General features: G+C 36.4%; 1 non-coding gene across 1 annotated transcript; it reads left to right on the plus strand.

Moving 5' to 3' along the window:
- Positions 1 to 1,116: 1,116 nt before the first annotated feature.
- LOC124886212 lies at positions 1,117 to 1,222 on the plus strand. The gene has a single exon (XR_007043298.1). It is a non-coding gene; the product is annotated as a small nucleolar RNA R71 (small nucleolar RNA).
- Positions 1,223 to 23,289: the final 22,067 nt, after the last annotated feature.

The following is a 23,289-nucleotide window of genomic DNA, read 5'->3' on the forward strand; positions in this document are numbered from 1 at the left end:
CCATCATCGTGCTTGATATACTCTTCCGTTGTCTCATCCTCCACAAGCCGCTTTTTGGAAACTAGTTCCTTCATAAACTTAGCATACCCCGACATTTTTTGCAAATCTTTGATCAAAGGGATGTTGATGGAGAGGTTGCTAAATTTATCAATAAATCTTTTGAACTTGGTATTTTACCTTTTTTTCTGGAGCCATTGAGGAAAAAGAAGAGGAATTGTAATTGGTGGTATAGAGACAATTTGGGATTTTTTTCACCTTGGAATTTTCAATGATAAATTCATTATGCTTTATTCATCATCATTCAGTCTTTTCCTTTTCATATTTGTTTTCTGATAAGTTTCTCTTTTGTTGAGGTCATCATAAAACTCCATGTCCTTGCAAAGAGTTTGCCACTTTGAGTGACAATATCATTTGTTACCATACCACTCAACCTTTCTTTATTTTGTCTTTCTATGAGGTACACTGATATTTGATTCAATTTTGCCTTTAGTTGTTGGATGGAAGTTGAATCAGATACTATGGTTTGGTGTAACTTGGAGAAGCCACTTCTTATTTCTCTCATTATCATGTCGGTCCTCTCGACTCCTATCAAAATTTAAGCCAAAATATCTTCATTAATATACCTCTCCATTTCACATGGAGATATGTCCCGGTTTTTATTGTTCCGCCCTTGATTGCTACCCCTCCTTAGAGAGAAAACATGGAAACCCTGCGAATAATTTGGCAATAATCTCACCTTTTCATCAAGTATCTCCTCTTTTGTGTTTTCACATGCCATAGTATCCCTTGCATCTATAACGTTGACTCTTTCAATGGAGGTACCTATCATATGTTTAGTAAGAATTTCAAGGTGTGACATCAGTTTGATAAAATTTGCATCTCTCCTCCTCTTTTTTACTTCAGTATTGACACACAAAGGACAAAGAGGGATCTCCAGCTGCCACCTCGACATTCTTTATGTGCCAACCCCTAGCTAGACTAGTGACTTGGTCTATTATACTTGATGCAACTCTATAAGGAAATTTAATAAGAGATCCTCCGAATGCATTATCCACTATGGCTCTGTTTACTTGGTCCAACACCCAATAGAATATTTGGAGGAGCAGCTTCTCCGGTACCTCATAGTTTGGAAATTTCATAAGTTTCTCCTTAAATCTCCCCCGTGCTTCATACAAAAGCTCTCCATTGTGTTGAAAAAAATTTGTGATTTCATAATGCAATTGCAATATCTTTAATAGTGGGAAATAACAATCTAAGAAAGAATCAATAAGTTCACCCCACAATGTGATGGACCCAGTGGGAAGAGACCTTAACCACAACACCGCCTCACCCATTATAAAGAATGAAAAGAGGCGCAATCGTATGGATTCTTATGAGATATGACAAATATCAAAATGGTGAGCATATTTCCACAAAATTCCTCAAATGAAGGTTGGCATCTTCATGCGGTTGAACCCCAAACAAACCCTTCATATAAAGCAAGTAGAGTATGATACTTGTAACATAAAATTCTCCATTTCCCTCGTTGGGGGGGATACGGATGGCTCTAATATGCTTCTCGTCACCAAGATAATCCATAACTTTAACATATTCATATGATAGGTTGTGGATGATCCCTTCTTGACTCGTGGTTATTTAGAATAGATAATAATCACCTAATCAAAAATCAAAAACAATAATAAAAGTGAAAAATGACACTATGGGTGAACCCAAAGTCACTCTCAACTCCAATAAGCAAAAATAAAGTTTCACTCCCCGGTAATGGCACCATTTTGATCACGCTCAACTTACTCCATGATTTATGGTCAAGGAGATTATTGTCAAATATATTAACCCAACTTTAGTTAGGGTTGAATCCACGAGCAATGTAAATATTGTTCAAATCCTATGGGTGTTGAAAGCTACTAAGTATATACTCGCAATTTAAACGTAATAAAAGACATGAATTAAAATTTGGGGGTTATGGTTTGGAAGGTTGTTTGAACAAAATCTACTCAAACTACCAATTAAGAGCAACAAATGTAACAAGATTCCTATAGGAGAAGATTCTTGGGATTATGTTTTCCTAGAGGCAAATAATGCATGGATTCATGATAATAAAATGCAAATTCAAGTGAATGACTATATGGTTATGCTAAGTTAGGGGTTTTTATGCTAGGTTTTCAACCAAACACCAAAAATATGACCCATGGGCCCTTTCGGATATCTCAGTGAAGATTGTGGATTTATGGTTGGTTCAGGACTACATCTCTGTCTAAAGTTCATAGCTTCATTGGTTTGGCCTGTACTATAGAAGATTCATTGAGAGTTTTGCTATTACTATAGCGTCGATGACCGGATTGACTTAGAAGTAGGTTCTTTTTTGGTTGTTCAAGAAGTGTGAGTCGAGCTTTAGAAATCTCAAGGGATTTCTCACTTCATCTCCTTTATAGGATCTTCTTATTAAGGGTGAAGGATTCAACATATATGATGATGCTTTAGGTGTTAGTTTAGGTTGTGTGTTGGTTAAGTAGGGTTAAGTTATTGCTTATGAATTTACATAGTTGAAAACACACGAGCGCAACTACCCTACTCATGATTTGTAGTTGGCGATGGTAGTTTTCATACTTAAGATTTAGAGGCATTATCTTTATGGCCTGCATCATGAATCATCGTAGCCTTCAACATTTTATAACCCAGAGAGAGCTTATTCTAGGTAGCGTAGATGGATGGAGTTTCTTAAGGATTATTACATCTCTATTTTGTATTATCTGGGCAAGGCAAATGTGGTAGCGAACACCTTGAGGCAGAAGGCAGTGAGTATGGGTAGCTTGGCTTCTATCTCAGTTTCTTAGAGGCTATTGGCATTACACATCTGGTCCATAGCAAACTTGATGGTGTGACTTGATATTTCATACCCTAGGAGGATTATTACTGGAATTGAGGTGAGGTGTACACTACTTGAGCTGATTTGGATTCATTGGTTTAAGGATATAAAAATTTACATAATCCATGATCAGGTGTTGAGTGATTAGTCTATGAGGGATACCATAGATTCTAAGGGAGTTTTGAGATTTAATGGTTGTATTTGTATTCTGAGGGTTGTTGACTTGATTCAGTTGATTTTGTGTAAGGCTCATAGATTTAAATATTATATTCACCTGAGTACAGCTAAGATGTATAGATATTTGAGGCAGCATGATTGGTGGAGTGGTATGAAGAGAGATGTGGTAGAATTTGTAGCTCGTTGCCTATGTTTTCAGCAGGTGCAGGCCGAGCAACGGAGACTTGGTGGCTTGATTCAGATATTTCCCATTCCTGAGTGGAAGTGAGAGTGGATTACCATGGCCTTTATTAGTAGTTTTCCTCATACTTACCGTGGTTCTGATGGTATTTGGACATTGTGGATCGGCTGACCAAGTCAACACATTTCATTCCTATTTAAATGTACTTTAGTGCAGAGAGGTTAGCCCTATCTATGTTTATGAGATAAAGTCTATTTGCATAGTGTGCCTATCTCTATCATTTCAGACTGGAGTTTGGTGTTTGAATCTAGCTTCTGGAGAGCTTTTTAGGAGGAGTTGGATACTCAAGTGGATCTTAGTATAACTTTTCACCCTTAAACCGACAGGTGGTCAGAGAGGACTATTCAGGTTCTTGAGGATATGCTATGAGCTTGTGTTATAGATTTCGGAGGTCAGTGGGACCACCATTTAGCTTTGGCAGAGTTCGCGTATAATAATAGCTACCATTCGAGTATTGAGATGGTGCCTTTTGAGGCTTTGTATGGTAAGTGATGACTTTCTCTGATTTGGTGGTTTGAGAACTCTAAGATTGAACCTCGTGGTACTGAATTACTTCAGGAGTCATTGGATGGAGTCAGGGATATTCAGTATTGGATTAAGGCATCTTAGAGTAGGTAGAAGGATTATGCAAATCATTGACTTCATGCCTTGAGATTCAGAATTAAAGATTGGGTATTACTCCGAGTATTACCCATGAAGGGTGTGATGAGGAAAGGCAAGCTCAGCCCCAAGTATATTAGACCTTTAAAAAGGTGGAATATGAGTTAGCCTTACCCCCTGATTTTGCTATTGTTCATCTGGTTTTCCATGATTTTATGTTGCGGCAGTATATTTCCGATGAGTCTCATGTGCTCCAGCGGGACTCAGTTTAGTTAGATGACCGGTTGACATTCATGGAGATTTAGAGTTCATTTTAGTCAGGGATATTAGATAGTTGGGTGCAATAGAGATTCCAGTAGTTAAGGTTCAGTAGAGGCACCATCCAATAGAGGAGGCTACTTGGGAGATTGAGTTCGAGATACGGACCCAGTATCCTCACCTATTCGAGGTTTTAGGTACATCTTAATCCTTCACTTTCATAGATGAAAGTTCATTTAATAGTAGATATTGTAATGATCCTCCTAGTCATTTTCTCCATTTCTGCTTATTTTCACTATTTAAAGCATTCCTATAGATATCCCAAGTCATTTATGACTTGCTAGAACTGATAGTTCAGTTACTGGGCAGTTTGTTTAGTTTTTAGAGCCAAATTCTATTTTGAAGTCTTCGCTGATTAGAATTGACTATTAGGAAAAAACTTTAATCAAATGACCTTGTATGCCAATTCTAACATTTCAACAGCTCCGAAACATTGATTTTAGTCTAGGTGGGAAAATAATTTATTTTGGGTCCCAAGGCTTCCGAACATATTTTGGGCTATTAGTCAAAACTTAAGAAAAATGACACTTTGGTGTGGGATCCACTTTTTATTGAAAATCTCAAATGAAAATTTTGACTGTGTCATTGAATCCAGAATATCAAATTTGATAGGGTAGCATAGTTCATTTGCATATACGAGATTCTGAACGAATCCCAAGAGGTTGGTGGAGACTTAAAAAAATTTCAAGTCTCCACCTGGTACGATCGCTTTAGCGGCCTTTGGGTGCTTTAGTGCCCTTATTAGTGCTTTAGAGGCCTTGGCCCAGCTATCGCGAGCTGCTAAAGCACTTTTTGCTTTAGTGCTAACTGCCTGCTTTAGCGGCATGCCGGCATGGACAGGTACCGTTTTAATGGTACCTGGGCTCTTTAATGTTGACTGCTAAAGTGGCTCAGTGCCCGTTTTAGCAGCAAAGCGGGCAATGGGAGCCCTATAAATGCTCCAATTTTCCAAATTCTCTCCTATTTTCACACAAGTTCAAGAGTGAAAACCCCTAGAACGTGTGAACACTTGGGAGAGACATTAGCAGGTGATTTTGGTGAGTTCGTAAGCTTGGATTACTCATTTCTTCGCCGAATTCTTAAAAGTTTTCATCAATTACATGGTTAATTTCTCTATTATTTCCCAAAATCCCTAGAATATTGGTGGGTTGACTGTAGCACCATTTGAACTCAAAATTTACCCATTCTTAAGGGAAAATGCTCCTTGAGCATAGAGGGACGTGTTGTCGATTTTGAAAGTGTGATTCTGCAATTGGGGTCCGACATGAGATTTTTATGTAATTATGGACCTGAATCCCAAAAGTACAATATGGGTATCATTGTTCTCATTTTGATAATTACATTATGATTTTGATAGCATGGCATCTTGCAAAAGCTTCTTATATGGGGAAATCGACAGTTTAGCATATTTCTTTGGGCTTACTTCAGCGTCCAGGTAAGCTAGGTTTACCTTTCTCATATATTGATCTAATTTATAATATATTTATGATATTATGCTATATATGGAATGGTTATTAGGTCTTGAAGGTATAATGTCACAAAACAATTTCTTAGGTAATGATGGAGCCTACTATAACCCACCAGTAGGCAAGCCAAACCCATAGTTCGGAACAGCTAATAACGGACAACCAGACAGAATAAGAAAAGAATGTAACAAAAGATCAAATACATAATAAAGTCCCAAAACCTGGTGGTATAAGTACAAGAGCTTCTAATATAATAAAGTGCAAGAGTGAAATAGATGATATAAATTACGCTGATACAACCTATCTCCGAATACAGCATAAAGACCAATATAGTACATCAGAGGGAGGTAAGTAATACTTCAAATGTCAGGATCCCACTCTAAGTCTCCGAACCATAGTTGCTCCGCACGATGTACACATCAATGGTGATAACTCGTACTATGATCTGCAAGCTGCAGAAGTGTAGTATGAGTACCAAAAGAATGGTACTCAGTAGGCAACTTCCAACTAAGCTCCAAAGATAAAGCAGATATACATAACATATAAATAGAATTGAAACTACACCGAAGTATCCGGAAAAGACATAATACAGTCAATAAAGTGATAATGATAACTTATCATATTCATGTCCAAGAGACTAATCATAATAAGACTAATTGACAGCGCCCAAGTGCACACGCAAGTGTACGTGGTCTTATCAAGTAGTAAAGTGGCTTCAAGAAATCCCAAGAATAAATATCTTAGGGACTTGCGTTTATATCTTAGGGACTTGCGTTTGCTGCCTATCAAATTCTAGTTTAACGATTGAGAAAAAGTAAATAAGGAGTTTTAAGAATTGTAAACTAAAAAAAACTAAACTAATGTGGAAAATTAATGACTTAGGACAATCAATGGATAGAATCCCAGGGTTAAGGCTTAAGAACAATCATATTACGCTATTGAATTTCATTCGTTAACTTGCTTATCTTGGTTATTGATTTGTAAGGTTAATTGCATGATCATGGTTTTCCAACCTCTAATACTTTTACCTAATTTGGACCTCACACCTACATCATTGAGCGGGGATGTAATAATCCAATTAAGTATTTTATAGGTATCATCCTATGTTTGAATCAAGTAAGGCATCTAAGTACATCCCTGTCCTAGATGCTAATTCAAATTCCTTATTTTATAAAGAAACAAGAAGAATACTTTGTTTATTCCCATGTTATATCTCCCTATTCCCTTTTCCAAGATCAAAAGGTTGACAATTGATGTATTCAAAGGGTAGCTAATCCTTAAAATAGTTAAATTAAGAACAAACAAACAAGCATAATAATAAGCAAATCAAACAAACTAAATTCAAAACTAAGGTATTCATGATCTTGGCCTTAACTCCAGAAAGGGAGTTTAGCCATGAATGGAAATAGTCATCATCCAATCCCTTGGAGTGATGATACAAACCATACAAAAAACTAAATTAAAGAATGATAAAACCTAAAAAGAAGTTGTGGTAGCCTCCAATTATGTCTCAAGTGATCTAGGGTGTTCCAAGATTGTCAAAAACATGTTTGGGACGTTGTATTTATAGTATATAAGTCATAAAATTACTTAGATTAGGTTCCAAGTCGTTCTTGGCAGAATTATCCCAATTTTGGTGGCCTCCGCATCACAGTGACATACCAGTTCACAATTGTCAAAAAATCCGTCAAATTCTAGTAGCTCGTTGCGATTTCAACGTGTCACGGAGCCTCATTAAACCTCATTATAAGCTACACGCGCCTATGGGTAAAATACTTGCATGTATTATGAATACAATGATGTTTTAAAGAGTCTATTAGCCTCTCTTACAGTCTACACACGCTAAATACTTTATAGGGGTCCGAAATTGCGTCCAGCTTGCATCTTGTGTTTCCGTGGTCATTTTCGAGACTTTTTAAGTTGTTTCCACTTGATTTAAAGCTTGCATATCCTTATTATAACATCATAATCAATTCAAAAATCATCCTATAACATTAAAAAAAAAATTTAGAGCTCAAAACAACACAACATCCTCACCAATGAACAAGAAACACGGGCTAAGCATAGGCCAAATTCACATTGAGCTTAAACTTATTGTTTTGACTCTTTTCTTGATTCAATTGACCCTTGAACATTATAACTAAGTTTTTTTACATATAAATACATAATAACAACCTTAGTAACAATTAAAACATATTACAACCCAACACAATAGACTAAAAACATGCCTAGCTCAAGCTAGTTATACTAGTTTTCTCGATTGACTTCTAAATAATCAATTTGAATCAAAACTCATGTAAAACCACCATTAAACATTGTAAGCACATACTTAGACATATAAATGCTCATTTATATCATTATAAACACATATATAATAGGAATCATATTCAAAACAAGGATAAAAAGACTAGAATAGTAGCGCTAGAATGCATAAATACACCCAACATCACCACCCCACATTTAAAGCCTTGTTCATCCTCGAACAACTCTTAACTAGAAATACCATGAGATGGAGAGACTACACACTTTTACTAAATACAATACACTCAATATATCACTACAATGACTACACAAAATGCAAGTTTACAACACTAAGCATGTTATACACAATTGAAAGCTCATGAACACTACTCTGAAACATCTTAGCCTCAAGAATTGACTCACCTAAGTGGAAAACTCATGCTTATAATTTAATCAAGGACATCATACAAATCTCCCACATTCATAAAACATGTGTCCCTCACAACAAGAGAGTTACCCATAATCACTCACAATAATGCAAATTATCATAATGGGTATACAAATTAAGCTACGCTCACTCTCACAAAGAATTCACAAGTTACACATAATGAATCATAAGCTTGACCTTAGTGTAGTTCTTTACTAATATTAGAATGATGAACTTAGGATCAATTAGGTCTTTTTTGGGTTGTAATGTAGGCTAAGGGATTGGTAGGAACTATTTGGTAATAGTGACTAACCTCTCTAAGTTCTTTAATACACTACATTAAACATTTAAAACAAATATACAATAACCAAATTACACTCTTTTATTCGCCCATACCTTTTGTTTTTGCCCCATCTCTTTTAACCATTTTCACAAACATGTGGTGGACACATAGTTTACTACCACAAGAATCAATTTTTTCCTTTTTTTCAAAACCATGGAAATATTTTTAGCATAAATTATATCACAACCATCCACTACACATAAATTATACACCAATAACTATTACCTTGGGGCATCAATTTCACCTTTTCCCTCTTATTTCTCAAACTTCTTATTCAATTAATTTTTCATTAAAGCACTAGGAGCTTTTTGGATCAAATTATAATCTATCAAAGAAGGATTAGGCTACTTATGAGGTTGCCAAAGAAATATCTAAAGGCTCAATAGGGGTTAACTAAGATAAAACACAAGGGTAGGATAACTAAAAGGTACAAAACAAGGCTATCAAACAAATGCCTAGATCATCACCTAAACCCGCACTCTTTATTTTTCTTCACATACACAGAGCAAGTTCTAAACATCACATGCAATAAGGAATATACAAAAATCTCACACGCACATGGCACATGCTCAACTCAATAGGATCATCCTAGACTCCCAACCAAACAATAGCATGAATTCAAATTTAAGCCAAAAAGTACAAGAGTCAAAAACATGAGCCTAAGAGTCTCAAAAATAGTAATTCACATAATCAACATGGTTTCACCAAAAAAACACTTGCACCATGCAATCAAAAATAGCACCAACAAGAATATCTCACTTATTCCTATCCTAAAAATTTTACATTGAGACAAAATTTGGGAATTTTCCCCACCCCACACTTAAAAATCTACTTTGTCCCCAAAGTGAATTTAAAAGTAAAAAGATAAAAATACTCCCTGAGGCCTCTAGGTCAAGCTAGTAGCATCTTCACATAAAGTAGATCCATGGGACCTCACACTTCATCCTTGCTATGCTTCAGGCTCAAGTTTATGATACTCAGATTTCTCATTAACCTGTGACTCAACCAAAAACAAAACTATGTGAAATAAAAACTAAAAAAATTGAAAAGAAAACATACCTAATTAACTTGGGTTGCCTCCTAAGTAGCTCCTGATTTAGTGGTGTGGCATGACCCAACTCAACTCAACCATATTCCTTCATCTTTTTCCTCACACTTGGGGTTCATCTTCTTATCCTTTTCACCCCTTTTGTGTGTGAATTTTCAAGAGCAGCAGGTTTCTAAAATTTAACCTTTTCAGGCTCATCAACTTCTATTATGTCAGGATTAGGAGATAGAGTCTTAGGATGCTCAATCAGATAGTTTGAAGAGGTCTTTTATGGGCTAGCCACCCCATACTTTCCCCCTTCAATAAAATTGATCATACATAAATCTTTAACTTAGGAAGTAATTGTGGGTGCTTTGTATACATCAAACACCACCACTTCATCCTCTACCCTTATCTTGAGCGTGCCTTCTCTAACATCAATCAAAACCCCTCCGATTTCTAAGAATGGATGCCCCAAAATAATTGGTACTTGTTCGTCTGCATCAAAATCAAGAACAATAAAGTTAGCAGGAATAACAAATTTACCAACCTTAATGAGGACATCCTCAATTATTCCTTCCAAATATGCCATGGAACTGTCTGTTAGCTGCAAAACCACGGTGGTCGATCTAGGCTTTCCTAAGTCTAATTTTTCAAATAGCAATAGGGGCATCAAATTAATGCTTTCCCCTAAGTCACTTAATGCATGGACCTTTTTGCTCCTAATTTGAATAGGGACAACAAACTTTCCCTGATCTTTTAATTTCTTAGGATCTTCTGTGTTATTATCGCACTACACTCTTCAGTGAGGGTTATTGCTCCCATATTTTACAATTTTATCTTCTTTGCCAGCATATCCCTCAAGTACTTTGCATACTTAGGCATACTCTACAAAACATCTAAAAGAGATAAATTAATATAAAGCTCTCTGAATGTGTTAAAGAACTTTTTGAACATTACATCCTTCTTTGCTTTTATTTGCCTCTAAGGGAAAGGTAGTGGCAGCCTCTTCTTCACTTCATCTACAGCTACTTTTTTCTTCAAGTACTCAGAGTTGATTGAATTTTCAGCAACTTTATCATTTACCTGTTGGGTCACCACATCAGTATCTACCTACTTTGTTGCCTTAGGAGGTTCTCCTTCAAGCTCCTTACCACTGCTCAAGGTGATTACCATAACCTATTTTGGATTTTTTTATATCTGCTGGCAACCCACCTTGTGGTCTGGCATTTAGTGATTGTGATAATTGGCCCCATTTGCAACTCTAAACTTCTTATGGTAGCTTGCTGATTCTTGTAGTCTGTAGCAAACTGTGTCTGATTAGATAAGATTTGCTTCAATATCTCCTCCAGGTTTTTAGTTGACTGACTGGGTTGGGCCTGTGGCTATGGGATTTGTTGTTGTTGTACATTCTAAGGCTAAGTCTACCACTTCATGTTGTAGGCATTACCATAATTTTGCCTTTGAGCATTACCTATATACATCACAGATTTTGAATTTCATGCATATATGGCCGCTACATGACCACTATTTCTGCATACCTCACACCAACCTGCCGCTTGTTGAATAGCATTGACTGTAGTAGTAGGTTGTGCTGCACCCAACTTTATGCTGCTGAATGATTTGTTGATCAAATTCTGTAGTGTAGAAACCTGTGCTGATAGGGCTATGAATTGGTCCACCTCCAATACACCCGCAATTCTTTTTGTGACACTTCTAAAATCTGAATGTCAATCTATATTTTCTTATTCTATGTAATTCAGTAATGTTTACAGCTCATCACAAGCTAGCTCCAATGCTTGACCACCTGCGGTTGAATCTAGCAAAATCTTTGTATTGTGATCAAGAGTTTCTACAAAAGTGTGAGCAAGTACCTCATTCGACTGTTGGTGATATGGTCATTCCTGAAGAAGAGCCTTGAAGCATTCCCAAGAATGGTAAAGAGATTTTCATCAGGCTTCTATTTGAAGCTCACTATCTCACTGTGAAGTCTCATAGTCTTGCCTTATGGAAAAAATCTGATAAGGAACTTTCTGGCTAAGTCATCCCATAAAGTAATTGAATTCGTCGGCTCCGTATTCAACAACCATTTTACTTCCCCCAAAAGTGAATGGGGAAATAGTGTTAGCCTCACATAATCTGGAGTCACCCCAATTGGAGTAAATGTATTAGTAAGCACAATGAAGGTCTGCAAGTGGACTTGTGGATCCTCGTGTGAAAGTCCTGCAATCTGGGATGTTATATTTATAGTATATAAGTCATAATCCCACTTGGATTAGGTTTTCATATTTTTCTTGGTAGAATTATCCCGATTTTCGTGGCCTCCACATTGCGGTGACATGCCAGTTCACAATTGTTAAAAAATCTGTCAAATTCCAGTAGCTCATCACAATTTCAATGTATCACGAAGTGTCCTTAAACCCAATTATAAGATACACACGCCTATGGGTAAAATTCCTGGGCCTATTATGAATCCATTGATGTAATTCACGCGTAATATTTCCCTCCTACAGTCAACATGCACTCAATACTTTCCAGGGGTCCGAAATTGAATCCAGCTTGTATCTTGTGTTTTCGCTTGATTTGAAGCTTGTATATCCTTCATATAACATCATAATCAATTCACAAAGAATTATATAACATTAAACACAAAAATTTAGAGCTTAAAAAAGCACAACATCCTCACCGATGAACAAGAAACACGAGCTAAGCATAGGCTAAATTCAGATTGAGCTTAAACTTATTGTTTTGACTGTTTTCTTGATCCAATTGACCCTAGAACATTATGACTAAGTTGTTTAATATATAAATACATAATAAAAACCTTAGTAAATCATTATAACACATTAGAACCCAACACAATAGACTAGAAAAACACCTAGCTCAAGCTAGTTACACTAGTTTTCTCGATTGACTTCTAAATGATCAATTTGAACCAAAACTCATGTGAAACCACCATTAAACATTGTAAACACAGACACATAAATTCTCATTTATATCATTCTCAACACATATAGCATAGGAATCATCCTCAAAATAAGGCTAGAATAGTAGCGCTAGAATGCATAAATATATCCAACATTACTAAGCATATCTATGAAACCGTCCTATACCAGTTAATAGATATTGGTGCATATTGGCAATAGGCGATGCGGATGTAAGAATGAATTCAACGTACACAATTAAAAAAATCATTCTCTAGCTTTATCGAGTATCAATATTATCACCATAACATCCTTTGACCTTGTCGGGCATCATCACATCATCATAATATCCTCCGACCTTGCTAGGCATCATCACATCACCATAATAGCCTCCGACCTTGTTGGGTATCAGCATATCATCATAATATATAAATCAATATCAATAGTAGAGAGCGAGACCCAGGAGGGTTAAAGTAAAGTGCAAGCCCCACGAGGGCTAAAGTAAACAACAAGCCTCGTGAGGGCTAAAGTAAATAATCATGAAAAGATAATTAAGGTAGATTATATTTCATAATTTATCACTCATCATTAATATCACATTATCAATAAGCATATGTATATAATAGCTGCAAAGACTCAAGCCATGGCTAAAGAGTATAAATCCATAAGTCCATTGCCCGGAGTGATCTTTGGGACCAAATCTTTATGAAGTGTAGAAAGGGTCGTAATATATCACGATTGGAGTAAATAATAGTCAAATCATGGACCAAAACTATATCGGTCAAATCTTTAAACATCATTATTAGCCTCTTTTATGTATATAACTTATCCATTTAGTTAGGCAGTTATTATTGTAAAGTAATCTATTTTTAAGATGAAAATAGTGTTTTAATCTCTTAATTAGAAAGAATAGTCAAAAGATCATAGTTTAAATAGAATCATATCATTTACAGATATAATGATCATGAATGTACCAAATCTATACATGTCATCACCAGTATCCATATCAATGAAGTCGTAAGCAATATACTGTATCTTTCTTCATCCATATCAGAGAGATATATATATAAACATCTATTCATAAATTACAACCACATCCTTTATAGGGATAATTACTTTTTGGAGGTATAATGATATCATAACACGTCCCTTGGCCCAATAATATGTCCAAAATAATCATAACACCATAATCACAGCCTTATGCTCATATACATATCCAGAACTTATATCGATAATCATATTTATAAGACATAGCATATCTATAATCCTCTCACATATAGGAGGAATCTCACATCTAGGAGGCATCGTAAATATATAAGGCATATTGCATTTAGGAGGCATGTCAAATCTATAGGTCATATATCATGACTATGAGGAATATCGCCACTATATGCCCACTAATACATTTAAGAGAAAATATCATTCCTATAGGCCAAACATTATATCTAAGAGGAAATATAATCTCTAAAGGCCCAATATCATATGCCACTGATACATTTAAGAGAAAATATCATCTCTATAGGCCAAATATCATATCTAAGAGGAAATATCATCTCTAAAGGCCTAATATCATAACTAAGAGGAAATATCATTTCTAAAGGTCCAATATTAAAACTAAGAGAAATTATCATCTCTATAGACCATTAATCATAATCCGAGGAAAGTCATCACAGTTTACCAAGCCATGAAGTAAGCTTAATCTAAATACTCAATAGTCTCAACTATGCTTGTCATCCGCAACTAAGTCCACAAGGGCTAACATAAGTCTTGGCCTAATTGGGTAGCACGAACCCACTTCTAATTCTCAATTTCCAAAATTTAGGAAAAATACACCCCAAACTACACTAAGGTATATTGCTCAACTTCTAGATATCAAATAAGCCATAACCAATCATAAAGTAGGACCTATACTAGAAATATGGGCATTTAAGTCAATCTACCCAATTTACGATTTCAAGATCACTAGATTAGCCTAAATAATGGTAAATCATACTAACCATGATTCCAACACTTAAACCACATCCAAAACCTAGCATCATTCCATATTTATTCTATGAATTAGTTTATTCTAGGGAGAAGGCAATAGGGTTCTAAAAGGTACTAAGAACTTTTCCTTTTGGATCCAAAACCCTCATATAATCCCCCAAATTTAATAGTCAAAACTAAGTCATTCTACTCATAATCAATCTTAACATCCATATTCACACGCAATATATATCACACATCATCTACGAAGAAGAGTAGAAAGAAGTTTACCTCAAAGTTGAACTGCAAAACCTTATATCAATCACCACACGTCCATCTTCACTTCACGATCTCCAAAATGTCATCACACTATCAAAATCATAATCTACTCATTAAAATAAAAATAATGATACTCATATTGCACCATTGTGCTTTGGGTTCAAAAATGATACCAAAAATTCTCAGTGGGTCCCACTTATAGAAAATGCATTTTCAAGGTCAATCGAATGTTGATACATGAATAAGGAATCATAAACCTCAAGAAATGGGTTAAAACAAAACTAATTTAGGTATAAAATGAAGTCCTAAGTGAATTTGGCATTTTGGTTTAAAACTTAGAAATTCAAGCATGAATTTAAAGGATTCTTACCTTGAATTTGAAGATATTCATGATAATAAATGATAATCAAGCTTCTAAGTCACCCACACAACTCAATTTTTAGTTATCATTCCCATTTAAGGTTCTTGGCTCTCAAGGGTGAGGAAAAAATGACCAAAATTACGATATTGGGGCCTATTTATAGACCCCTCAGGTATAGAGACACCGCGATCACCATTATATGGACTATGATCACTATTCTACAATTTTCATGGGCCTTTCCATGATTACCATGGTGTGATCATAGTGATCCTTTCACGATCTGTATGGCACCAATACCAGCAACTTGGAAATTTTTCCAAGTTTGCAACAATGCCACGGGATTTATTTAAAATCTAATTTTTGCAAATGAACTATGTAACCATACTAAATTTGATTCTCTAAAAGTGTTATGTAGTTAGATTTTCCATCTGAGGTCGCCTATACCAAATATGGGTCCCACACCTAAATTACCAATTTTTCAACTTTCTGATTGATAGATCAAAATTGGCTCGAGTGCATCGGGACCTGAACCAAAGGTCTACCCAACCTAAAATTGATATTCTAGAGCTGTTTTCATAGTCATAATTTGCATTTGAGATCATTTTACTAGAATTTTTTTCGGTGGCCATTTGGAACTAGCAAAGACTTCCAAATAAGGAATTTGTTTAAAAACCAAATGAATTGCTCCGTAACTGAACCATTAGTCCCAAAAAGTCATAAATGACTTGGGTAAATATTAAGAAGCCCTAACGATAGAGTTAAATAAGAAATGTGAGAAATGACATAAAGGTTCATTACAATATTGTAACACCCTTGATTCTTGGTCCTTGAAAATTTATAAAATTTTATACTACTATCCTAACTATGACTTACCCTATAAGTCGCAGGGAGTCTTGCTGAGTTATTAGACCCAAATAATAGTTGACCAGTGTATGTGGCTAAGTCTTCTACTCTGGGTATGAGTAGCTCACTATGAGTCATAAGAACTTATTACGGGTCGTAGGGTGCAAATCATAGGATGTCCAATTATGCCCAAATGGTTACTGTGTTGACTACACCTGCACCTTACAAGTTGTAGTGTCACATGAAAAGTCATAAAAAGTGAGTTGTAGGGTCAATAGTGAGAGTTTTCCCTATAAATTATCTTGACTATGACTCATGTTGATGAGTCGTACTAAGTACCTACAAGTCATATAGTAACCCGTAGTCACTGATGACTAAATTTTAACTTTTAGTTTGAGGGCACTTTAAATAATTCCCTTCTTACCTAATTAAATCCCCACATTCATAAAGCATTTAAATGGGGTTATTTCTCATTCATAATATAATTAAATACTCTCAAAAATCTCTCAAATTCTCTCAAATAAAATACTTAGGTTTCCAAGAAGTAGGTTATCTAAGGGTCAATGGTTTTTTCTCACCATAAAATGGAAAATTTAGGCATGTTACTCTTCCCTAATTATTATTTTGTGAAAGGCATGAATTTACATGGTTCTATTGAATAATTTTGAATGTTGGTTTCTAACAAGGTTGAGGGTTTTGAAATTATTGCTTCTTGAATTGCTTTCTCATCATTAATTATGCATTTTTAATGATGACTCATTCTTAAAACCAGCGTTCTTAAGACCAAAGAGTCGGGCGGAAAAGGGGGAAAGGGGTTTCTTTCAGGTAGTGAAGCACTAAGAAACTCTTTTAGCATGCCTTTTTGAATCAGTTTAGGTAAAGCATTCCCGAAGTTTAGAGGTTGGAAAGAAGGCATAGACAGGAATAGAACTTTTCTATGATAATCCCAAGGGCCGGTTGAAAGCAAAAACACTCCCAGAAGAGGAAAAGAACCACTCTATCAAGTTCTCAGTCAAGTACGGTAGCAACTGAAGTATCTGCCTTTCACAGAATGCAAAGCATTCTTTCTTAAAAGAGTAGGTTAGACTGAAGACCAAGCCAATCTCTATTATCTATTAACCCAAAATGTGTTCAATCAACTGGTTTTGAACTTGTGGGGTGTATGGGTATAGATAATATACTAAGGGGTCATAGTTTTGATGTTTTGTAATTGGAATTGGTTTTGAATAAGGATGTTCCCTAAACTGACTTGAGTAAATGGCTTTGAATTGGGAAATTGTCACTTGGTTTGACTTACTCACCTATGTTATTGCATTACATAAGTGGTAAACCAATGAACTTAGATTTTATAAGCCTTGTTGGCTATTATATTAATGAACAAAGAAGACGAGGCATTCTCTCAAGACTTTTATATTAATGAACAAAGAGGGGAGGCATTCTCCCAAGTTTTAATATAATTTTTATGGCATAGAGTTAAGCTTGTAAGTGTTTGGGTGTGATGATACCCATGGTGTGCCTTAACGGTTGGTTCATTGATTAATAAATAGGTTATGTGAAACTTGCTTTAAAATAGGCTTAATTAGGGATTATGTAGCGAAGCTATGAAGGTGTGGGTCTTGTATGACTTGTACTAGAAACTCAATTTTGCCGACATGAGGTTCGCCTTAATGACCTATGTGCATATGTCAAACTTGATATATATTTTGAGATGGCTAGTTGCTTTGATGGATTTGGCTTTCCCTCAAATTTTGTTTGGTTTGTGAGGCTAACATGCACTGGACCCTTTCAGCATAGGGAGCTGAACCCATATAGCCCGTAGGTGTCTATTATGATGGTTGAGCTACATAGGCTAGGATAACTTTTTACTTTATGCTAGACCTTGTCCCTTATCCTGGCATATTATTTATATATAAATTATAAAGTGATTCATATAGTATTTGAAATAATTTAACTTGATAATATTTTGTCCCCTACCCCTAAGTTACATGCTAGTGTTTACCCCACTAACTGTCTCATAACATTATATCCCCACGCGATGCAGGCACCGAAGATACTGCTACTTTTTCTACATAGAGTTAGGTGGACTACCTTAATTTATTGGTTCGTTGTGGTGAAGTGGTAAGCTTTCATTCTTCGAAAGAGTTAGATATCTCATTAGTTCCTTTCATAGATTAGAATTAAGAGTTTACATTATCTTTAACATTGTTATTTTATCTGTCAGAGTCGGGGACATGTCCCAACCAAGATTGGTTTTGGTTTTCTTTGCATAGAGGCTTTGTTAGATTACTGTGTACTTGGGTGGTGTTGGTTGGTTATTTTGGAATCAATTGTGGGTTATCGGTTATAGACATAGCTCTTATTCTTAGAACTCATCTTGTACTATCTTTCTATATGTTCAAAATTCAACCCTTATTAGGCAGTGTATGGTTTTTGTTTAGATTCAGGGGTGGTCTTCAATCCATAGTGGACTTAAGATACCCATCACAGCCAGGCCCTGGTTTGGGTTGTGACAAAGTTGGTATCAAAGCCAAGGTTTGGTGTCATTGGGTCTCCACAAATCTGTGTCAAGTAAAGTCTCTTTTATGAGTGTGCAGCACGCCACACTTATAAGGGATAGTCAATGAGGCATATAGGAATGTTTTTTTTGTGATCTATTTTTGAGATATAGAGTCTAAGGTCTTGAATCTCCTTTAATGTTCGTTTGTTCGTATTTTTGATCATGTCTCCCTGAAGATCTGATGCTCAAGGAAACTCTTCTATCCTATTTGAGGACAATGTCAATAGAAACTGTCCTACTTATGGGGTTCAGACCTAAATGAGGGCTCCTGCTCCTGATGTCTCTCATGGAGTTTCTTCAAATTTCACTAGTCCTCCTCAGGCTCCTCAGGGTAGTATGAATAATGTTAATATCTATCATCAATTCATTTGCTTACTCAGTTGGTGGCCTCTCAGTCTCACTAATCTAAGAGTGATAGTGATGTTGCTCCTTCTTCTGAGGTCACTAGAGTTGGCCAGTTTATGAGGCTCAAACCTTTAATTTTCACTGGTTCTAAGGTTGAGGAAGATCTTCAAGGTTTTATTAATGAGATGAAAAATATTTTCTATGTGATGCCTGCCTTTAGCTCAGAGGGTATGGAATATGCCATATACCGATTGAAAGATATGGCATATCAATGGTATAAAGAGTGATATCATTCAAGGGGTGATAAGGCAAAGTTGGCATATTGGTATGACTTTTCAAATGCTTTCCTTGATTGTTTATTTCCTCAGGAATCAAGGGAGGCAAAGGCTAAGGAGTTCGTGAACTTGAGGCAAGGCAGGATGATAGTAAAGAAGTATGCCTTAAAGTTTCACCAGCATCTCATTATGCTTCGAAGTTGGTGTAATCTATGAGAGATCGTATGAGGAAATTTGCTTCGAGGTTGTTGCATAATTTGGTATTAGAAGGCAAACCTGCTCTATTGAACAAAGACATGGACATCTCTAGGTTGGTAGTGTGCATGTAATAATTTGAAGAGGAAAATAAGAAATAGGTTAAGATAATTGAAAGGAAGAATAAGAAGTTGATATTCGGATTAGGGTGGAGGTAACAGCAGAGTGGTAGAGATGGTGGAAAATAGTCTAAGAAAAAAGGGAGCAATTCTTGTTCCTTTTTTCAGTAAAACGGTAGAAACGGTGAAAATGGTCTATGAAAAAGTAGGGCAATTCTAGATCTTACTCTATGGCTAGTGCTCCTTATCCAAAGCCATTGGAAAATCATCGTCTTCAGAACAATGTTGGTTCCAAGGTACAAGGTGCCCAATCTCAGGCCAGTGGAGCCTAGTCATCTCCATTCTATCTTTCTTGTAGATTTTATGAATTGTTACACAGTGGATTCTGTGGGAAAGGGAGGAATCAGGGTTTCAAGTGTGACTAGCCTAGCCACTTTCAGAGGATATATCCTTCAGGCAATATTTCTATGGGAGTAAAGAAGGTCCCGATTGTTGTTTCTTCTTCTCTCGCACCAAAAGGTGCTACTTCTGGCTCCAGCATGGGTCAGCACCATCTGTATGATCTTGCTACCCATCAGAATTCTGACGCATATCCCGATATTTTTACTAGGATGCAAAAACTTTTCTCTCATGATGTGTATTATTTGCTTGATTTTAGGTCTACTTTTTCTTATATGACCCCTTATGTGGATATTTATTTTGGTATTGCTCCTGAGTGTATTCTGGATCCTTTTTCTATGTCTACCCCAGTTGGTGATTATATTTTAACCTAGAGAGTCTGTAGGGGTTATGTGGTGTCTATTTGTAGTGGAGAGACATTAGCAGATTTGATAGGAGTTGGACGTTCTAGACTTTGATATAATTTTGGGGATGGATTAGTTGCACTCATGCTATGCTTTCCTTGATTGTCATACCCGAAGGGTCAGTTTTTATTTCTCGAATGAGCAGGTGATTGAATGGTAAGGTAGTTCCTTAGTGCCCAATAAAAGGTTCATTTCTTTTTTAGGAGCTTGTAAATTAGTTTCCAAATGGTGCCTCTACCATCTAGTGCATTAAGGATTCAAGATCCGAAGGTCCATCATTTCAATCTATCCCTATGGTCTGTGAGTTTCCCGAGGTATTTCCTGATGATCTTCCTAGTGTTCTTCCTGATAGGGAAGTTGATTTTGGGATTGACCTTCTTCCAGACACTCATCCTATCTCTATCCCTCCTTAAAGAATAGCTCCGGATGAGTTAAAAGAACTCAAGAAGTAGTTGAAAGAACTTCTTAATAAGGGGTTTATCCACCTTAGTGTTTCTCCTTGGGGTGATCCTGTGCTCTTAGTGCCTAAGAAAGATAGGTCTCTTCGAATGTGTATAGACTACCACTAATTGAACAAAGAGATCATAAAGAATAAGTATCCCCTTCTGAGAATTGATTATCTGTTTGATCAACTTCAAGGTGCTAAGTTCTTTTCTAAGATTGACTTTTGGTCGGGTTATCATCAGTTCAAGATTAGGGAAGTGGATATCCCTAATATTGCCTTCCAAACCCGATATGGTCACTTTGATTTTTTAGTGATGTCCTTTGGTTTGACTAATGCTCCGACGGCATTCATAGATCTAATGAACCAAGTTTTTCATCAATTTATGGACTTATTTTTCATTGTGTTTATTGATGATATTTTGGTATATTCAAAGAGTGAGGATGATCATGTCGATCACCTCCGTTTGGTATTGCAGGCCCTTAAGGAGTAGCAGTTGTAGGCTAAATTCTCTAAGTCTGAGTTTTGGTTGAATATTGTGACTTATCTGGGTCATGTTGTTTCTAGCAAAGGGGTCATGGGGGATCCATAGAAGATTGAGGTGGTTAAGAAGTGGCCTAGACCCATGATTCCAACCGATATTCAAAGCTTCTTAGGTTTAGCTGGTTATTATAGAAGGTTTACAGAGAGCTTTTCTTTAATTGTTGCCCCATTGACTAAGTTGACTCAGAAAAAGGCAAAGTTCTTATGGTCGGAAGCTTGTGAGGGTAGTTTTAAGAAGTTGAAGGATAAGTTGACTTCAGCTTTGGTTTTGACCCTACCCGAGGGAAAAAATGGTTTTGTAGTTTATTCTAATACATCCCGTGTGGGAGTAGGTTATTTGTTGATGTAACATGGAAAGGTGCTTTCGTATGCTTCTAGGAAGTTGAAAGTTCATGAGAAGAACTATCTGATGCATGATTTGGAGTTATTAGCTATGGTTTTTGCTCGAAAGATCTAGCACCATTACTTGTATGGGGTTCATGTTGATATATTCTCAGACCATAAGAGTTTGCAATATGTGTTCACCCAGAAAGAGTTGAATCCCAGGCAAAGGATATCGCTTGAGTTGCTCAAGGATTATGACATGAGTCTCTAATATCATATAGGTAAAGCTAACATGGTTGTTGATGTTCTTAGCAGGTTGTTGAAACAGCCTGGTTTCTGGACCTTAGAAAATTTCCTAGAATTCTAGTTTCTGGACCCAATATGACTCATGGGTAGGATTTGTATGTTGGGGTACGAATGGTATGGTCCAGTTGTATGCTGACCAATGTTGGTTGATGGGATAGATATTGGTCACTAGAATGGGTACCACTTTGTGGTACGAGTTGTATGGTTGGATATGGATTATTTGGTTCCTTCACTTAACCTTAACTTGGTAACTTAAGTTGTATTTCAGTACGAATAGATCACCAGGATCCATAAGCCAGGGTACGAGTCGTACCCAGGGCTCATATGGTGGATAGTGTTCAAACCTTCTATGATTCTATATTGCCACAGATACGGGTGAAGGGTATGGATTGTATGCTGTCAATACGACTTAGGTAGGCTGAGTTATACACTGGACAGTGTTGGGTCCAAGGTTAAGGCTTAGGATACGATTAGTGGGTACCACTCGTATCGAAGGGTACGACTCGTGAAGGTCAGTCGTACCCCTGTGATGGGATTTTGTGCAACTTAAGTGGGGGTATTCTGGACATTTCCCCACTTACCCTAATAAGGTCCCACGACTTCTAACTCTCTTGGGAGGCTATTTACCCTATTACTCTATTTATTACACTTAGAAACTCTTCCTAAACACTCTATAATTCTCTCAAAGCTTTTGGGCAAGAAAACTAGGGTTTCAACTAGAGGACTAATTTGGATTACTTGTTAGTGGTTTCTCTCCATCTAATTCTTCCCTCATTGTTAGTTCTAACTAAAGGCATGGTTTTATACTATGTATTTATGATTTGAATGTAGCATGATTTTGGGTTTTTAACTATGATTTGGGGGTTTTGGTTAGTAATGCTTGGTTATGGTTTTTCCATATTTTAATGACACGACCCATCCTTGGGCCTTGTCATAATGGGCGTATCAAGTTCGTCTGGGTACAGAGACCACCCTCATTGCGCAACCCAATCTCCAGTCACTTTTCCTGAGTTGGCTAAATTTTAAACATGTAACGAGACAGTGTAAAACTCACATAAAGACTTTGGAAATAAATCACAATTGTGACTAACCCAACCAAGTCTAACAATCTCATACCAATAATCCAACCATACCAAACCATACAAAAATAAGGCCATAAACCAGGCCATAACTAAAGATGTTCCAAAACATAATATAATCAATCCCAAAAATGAAATAGTATGGAACAACCAACAATATCGTCCAACGATGTCAGCCTTTCAACTTATTCCAATGCCAAGGCTGACACCTATACCAATCTCT

The sequence above is a fragment of the Capsicum annuum genome, chromosome 7 (assembly GCF_002878395.1).
Source record: "Capsicum annuum cultivar UCD-10X-F1 chromosome 7, UCD10Xv1.1, whole genome shotgun sequence".
In the NCBI taxonomy this organism is placed as follows: Eukaryota; Viridiplantae; Streptophyta; class Magnoliopsida; order Solanales; family Solanaceae; genus Capsicum; species Capsicum annuum.